Source organism: Cucumis melo, chromosome 5 (assembly GCF_025177605.1).
Source record: "Cucumis melo cultivar AY chromosome 5, USDA_Cmelo_AY_1.0, whole genome shotgun sequence".
Taxonomy (NCBI): Eukaryota; Viridiplantae; Streptophyta; class Magnoliopsida; order Cucurbitales; family Cucurbitaceae; genus Cucumis; species Cucumis melo.
This window is the reverse complement of record NC_066861.1, coordinates 23,334,797-23,341,439: the sequence shown is the minus strand read 5'-3', so window position 1 is coordinate 23,341,439 and position 6,643 is coordinate 23,334,797.

Genomic DNA, 6,643 nt, shown 5'->3' with positions numbered 1-6,643 from the left:
TCCAAAATGTTTTACCCATTTTCCAGGTAGAGATCGAGTTTCTAGTGCCTGATAGACTGCCTTAGTCTGCCGAAGCTCCGTTATCGATTACCAGTACGTGTTTCGAGTTGGGCATAGAGTCTGTTGTGTTATGATGCATATACAACCTTGTATGTTATAGATACTCCACAGTTTGTATAAGCTTTAGGAGCTGCAGTTGTGTAAATTTATGTTGGTTATATTTTGATTAAGGTGTCTTTAGGTTTACTCGTGAAATCAGTAAATTTCGAGGTACACTTCATGTATGTGTATGATTAGTCTAGGATTCACTACGTTGTGTACATGTATAATAGTTTATATACTAGATTCGCAAGTTCATCTGATTAAAGTTTTAAGCAAAGTCGACAGATACAGGTAAAGAAAATCATTATCGATCGGCTTCACGCTGTCTTTCGGTCTAAGCTAGCAGGTAGTCCGAGAGGGGGTGTGACATTACATCCTCGAATCTCCTTGGACTAGACTAAAAATCCACTTTCAAACCTTTAAACTTCAAATTTAGATACTTAACCCCATGAGCTTCCAAGTTAGTTCAAATTCAACACATCTTTTATGTAGATATGATTTTTTAATCAATATTCATTCTTTAGAGGTTTAGATCCATTAATAATCTCAATATGAAATTAACAAATAAATAACTTAGAAACTTACCTAAATTCATTTAAAATAACCTCAACCGTGTTGACCAATGCTTCCAAGTTTTGAATTGAACTTTCCCCTAAATGCTTTAGTCTAGGCTAAACATTCCACCCTTGAACCTTAAACTTCACATTAAACTCTTAACAAGATGAGGATCCAAACTTAGTGTATACTTAATTGGTCTTGTATATTAATATGCTCTTAGTTGCAATATCAATAATATGAGAGATTTAGATCATTTAATAACAAACTCAACATGAAAGTAACAAGTCAATAACTTAAGAGATTATCCCCACTTGTCCTAAACGATCTTAAGTGCTGTGAACAATGCTTCATAGTTCTCTAAAGTCCCCAATTTTCCATTCAAACATTATGGGTAATATCAAGTTCATGCTAAAACTAAATTGGTATTTAAGGACTATGAGAGAACTCATTAAATTTACCTAAACCTTAATGATACCTTGTCAAAATAGCCTTGACCGCACATTAACGGCTTTCTAAATTCAAATTTAGTACCTAAAACAATTTTATGTTTCAAAGCTTATAGAAGTAATGCCCAAGTGAACTCTAAAGTTAATGGAATGCCCATTTTCAACCCTTAACATTCAACTATAGGACTCGAGTATCATGGGTAATTCAATTTTAACATTTAAACTTAATGAGCATTCAAGAACTTTAAGAAAACTCAACGTAATTACTCCAAACTTTCCAAGAACTTAACAATGTAATCTAAACTTCAATGTTTAGTACCAAAACTACCATCAAACTTCAAAATCTATCATCCAACACCATGAGTTACTGAATATTATTGCCAAAATTAGATGGGTATTCAAGACCCACTCCATAAAGCTTAGAATCTTACACAAGTTGTGCCAAAATGCCTAATTTCGACCTTTCGAATAGCTGAACAGTGACTCAAGCTCTTCTAAAACTTGAATCTAGCATCGAAAAGTAATGGGTAATGTTAAACTCAAGTCTAAACATAATGGGTATTCAAAACCATCCAAAAAGATAACCCCGAACCATAAAGATCATACTCTAAGTGGTTTATTTGAATGAAGAACGGATACAAAAAGTGGCTAAAATCTCCCAATACTCCACATCTAACAACAAAATGTAATGGGTATTGCAAAATCAAAGTTGAAACTTAATGGGTATATGAAAATCTTCGACAAACCCAACTAAAATAAAGAAAAATTACCCAAAATCTTAGATCCGACGAGAAGGAGTTGGAAGAAACAATGTTAGTGGCGATTCAGCTCGTGGAATGACAACAAAAGTTAATTACATGTTGAACATCTTCGAAGATGACGAAACCCATGGAGAACAGACAGAACAACACCGATCAAGGTCGTCGGCTTCAAAACAATGTGAACAGTGACGATGCGGTATGCTGGTCGTCATCAGCAACGGAGGAGCTTTGTCAGCGCCAGCGAGTTATGTCGTTGTGGCTAGCATCGCAACCCACGTGCATGGAAGATGGAAGAGCGTTGATGTGTCATGTTTTATAGAGAAAAAATGGAGGGTGAGTTTGATTTAGAAGAAGGATGGAGAAGAAGAAGACAACTTTTTTTTAAAAAAAATAAAAGTAACACTAATAATATAAGAAAGACCATCTTTCCCCTCACTTCAAATTAAACTTACCTTTTTGCTCTTAGTTTCCTTCTTTCAACATTCAAATTTTTCCAGTCTTATTCCAAACTAAATTTGTTCCAATTTCCTTATTAAAACAATTCAACCTTAAAAAATTGGCAATTAGATTTAAACTTGTTTTCACAACTTTGGAAATATTAATATAAATAAAAGAAGAATGGAACGAGGGCTTACATAACTTATATAAGTTTTTTCGAGTATAGCAGAACAGATTTGAATACCTTTATAGAAAATGAACGCTTCATTAATTTTAAAAGATATTTTAGACATTTGTTCAAAAATATAAGAGATAGATATTAAACTTCTTCTCATTTGAGGTACATACAAGATATTCTTAAGTATGACATATCTATCTTCAAAATACAACTTAAGATCTCCCACTGCTTCAGCTGAGACCATCTCTCCTGTTCCAACCTTGAGAGTGATCTCACCTTCTGAAAGCTTTTTCCAAGAACTATTTTCCTAAAATGAGAAATAAATATGGTTAGTGGCTCCTAAATCTAGTATCCAAATTGAATTTTCATATTCCTTTAAACATGTTTCAACAATTAGTAAATCATATTTACCTTGCGTCTCCTTCTTTGTCTTTTTCTCTACAAGGTACTTTAGGCAGTTCCTTAACAAGTGCCCGTTTTGGCCACAATGGTAATACTTACCTTTTTCTACATCTTTCTTTCCCTTGTTCTATTTGGGAGTCTTTCCCTTTTCCTTCTTCTTTATTTAAGCATTAGGTTTTGAGGGTTCAACTTTGGTTTTAGAGGATGATCCTCTTGAAAACTTCCTTTTTACGGTAGCAATATTTGCTTCCACTTGCTACCTCTTACCCATGGTAAGGTTTTGGAATCGCAGGAGCTCGTTTAGAAGGGTTGTCAGATTAAACTCTATCTTGTTCAGAGACGCATTTGTCTGAAATGGTATGAAGCTCTTCGAAAGAGACTCTAAGATAAAACAAACTTGATTAGCCTCATCAATGGCACCACTATTTACTTCGGCGATGTTAAACTGCATCATCATGTCTAGGACATGTTCTCTAATTGAGGTCCCCTCGTTTATACGCTTAATGTAAATGCATTTGATTCCTCGTTCTTAGGGACCATTCTGGTTACACAAACATTGCCTTTAATGAATCCATAATCTCTTTAGCCGTGGCTAAGGATTCATGTTTCTTTGCCAAAACTTCAAACATGCTGGTAAGAATGTAGACACGAGCTTTTTCATTAGCCTTTACCCATCGATCATATACTTTTCAACTAGTTCGGTTAGAATCAGAGGTGGGGGTTTGAGGACATTCCTCCATTAAGACAAATCTTAAATTGTCAACCACTAATATTATGTTAAGATTTGATTTCCATGCCACATAATTATCGCCATTAAGTTTTTCGGAAGCTAAAAGTTGGACTATTGAGTTATTCATGCTGAAGAAACAAACATATTCTCTTTAGAAGAAAAACTATAATTCTCTATAAATCAATCTATTTTAGCAATTATTAATAATGTACCCTTCACTATTATGTTTTGCAACCATATTTCAAACATTTAGAATAACCTCCACCGAAGGGTAGTTGTTTATTCCTCCCTTGAACCAAGACAATCTTGACTAGATGCTAACTCTAGAATAACTTTTTCTTCTTTATAGCATTTAGTCATCGCTTGTTTGGTCGAGAATGTACTAACAACTTAGTAATTCTTGTAAGTGTAACCCGCTATTTTTGGGTCTCAGAGATTAAAATCAATATGCTCCGAAAGTGGAAAGTCAATATGAAAACCAATCTAAGAAAACCTATCCATCTTTGGAATTTGCAGTGTTCCGAATTCTATACTAAAGGGAACGTCGCTCCAAGGCAGACTTGCAGACGCATTATAAGAATCTCACGGTGCGACCTAATGGAAAAGATCGTAGGATGTGTTGTCACATATCCCTCATCCACTTACTATGAACTATTTCCCCTATCCACCTTGTTATTGATCCATGCAAACACTCTTCGAAGGGAGTCCGCTCCTATGCACGGTCCAAAGCCCTGCATAGACCTCACGGTGTGAACTCTTAGGGACGCTAGAGTTAAAAATACATTATTTTTCTCTAGTTGAATTGTTCTATAACGGTTTTAAGGGTTTTCTATTACTTTAGGATTATGTTTAGGCTAACTTAAACAAATCCTAAGTTTAGGTGAAACATTCGAGCGTAACTATTATACTAGATTTTAACCTACGATGTCTAGGTGATAAACCAGTTTTATTACCTCTGAACTCTCACGAATGCTCATAAAACTAGGTTAACTAGGCTCAAGAACTGAATATGATCTCCAGGTAGCAGGTGTTCCGTAAATCGTCAACTTAAGAACCTTCAACCTTAGTCATCTTATATGACTTGTTGACAAGATCGAATCAGGTGAGCCTCTTGTAACCAGTTTTTCAAGATATCTACCTAATTCTATGAAAAAGATGGGTGGTATGTTTGACCTAGGTGAACATGCAACTTATCTTTGTTATAGATTTTAAGAGTACTTGATTTTGTAACACTTATAGGAAAATGCCGCCAAGAAGAGGTGCTCATAGGGGTGGTCAAGGAGGCCAAGGAAGAGGAGTAGGATGTGTCCAACCTGAAGTACAGCCTGTAGCTTAAGCTACCGACCCTGCTACACAAGTTACTCATGTGGACCTCGCTGCTATGGAACAGAGGTTCAGGGATTTGATTATCTAGATGCGGGAGCAGCAGCAGCCTGCCCCGCCATCTCCTGCTCCGGCTCTAATTGTACACCAGGGCTTATCGAATTAGTTGTCGACAGAGGCCAAACATTTGAGGGATGTCAGAAAGTACAACCCCACGATATTCGATAGGCCTTTGGAGGACCCCACCAAGGCTCAGATGTGGTTGTCTTCTTTGGAGACCATCGGTATATGAAGTACCCTGAGGATCAGAAAGTTCAGTGCGTCGTTTTCATGTTGACAGACAGAGGCATTGCCTGGTGGAAGACGGTAGAGAGGATGCTAGGGGGTGACGTGGGTCAGATCACTTGGGAACAGTTCATGGATAGTTTCTATGCGAAATTCTTCTATGCCAGTTTGCGAGATGCCAAGTGGCAAGAGTTCCTGAACTTGGAGCAGGATGATAGAACAGTGGAGCAGTATGATGCGGAGTTTGATATGTTGTCCCATTTCGCACCTGAGATGGTAGCGACCGAGGCTGCCAGAGTTGATAAGTTTGTCAGAGGTCTCCGGCTAGATATCCAGGGTCTTGTTCGAGCCTTATAACGACTAAGGAGACTGTTGATTAAACCTAAATTGTCTGACCAACTAAACTTAAAAACTGAGTCGTTAGCTTGGATGATATTGTGATGTGACTATTGTAGACGGTTTAGTATGGACTGGGGGGTAACAGTTAGCATTATCGATGGGGTAGTGTAGCTTGCAAGCACGGTGTCCTTCGGGATTCCTTGACTGATATGTGCATCCTTCAGGATCACTCAACTGATATGTGCATCATTTGGGATCACTAGACTAATTGATGTATCTGATGGGATCACTAGACTGATTGATGTGTGCATCCTACGGAGCCACTAGATTGTTTATGTAGGGTACTCCTTAATAGGAAGCTAACTGTATTACCCTAACGGGCCCAATAGTGGGTCCCTTACTGGGTATACTTTTATACTCACCCTTTTACTCTTTAACATTTTTAGGTAAGGGTAACGCGAGGGGCAGACCGGCGAGAGGCAAGAAGGATGCGTGAAGGCCATATGAACATGTCTACTTTTTGATGCTTTCGCTGAACGTATTTGTTATGTCTATTTCTTTTTAATTATTAAATGGAGTCATGGTTAGAACATCTGTTTTGCTGTATTGTTTTGACGATTTCATGTACTATGGTTTTGGAACTTTTGGAAAGTGATCTAAAATAGGGTCCGAAACTGATTTTGTTATATTTTGAATGTTCTTAATGAATCGTAAACAGGTCTTTTATGAGTTTGTGTGATTTAATGTCGAGTCTTAGCAGTAAGTAGTAACCTCGGCTTAGTCTAGAAAGTTGAGTCGTTACAACATCTCTTATACATGTAATGATTGTGCAAGACACGCGAAGTTTTGCTAGCATGTTATTGTTCAACACTCTGACACTTACAAAAAATGCGAAATGTAAGAAAAAGATCTCATATATGTAATTAATAGATTTATGATATTTTAAACCTAATTGCAATTTCTGGAAGTTGGTTTTAGGTTTAAAATATCATAAATCTATTAATTACATATATGAGATCTTTTTCTTACATTTCGCATTTTTTGTAAGTGTCAGAGTGTTGAACAATAACATGCTAGCAAA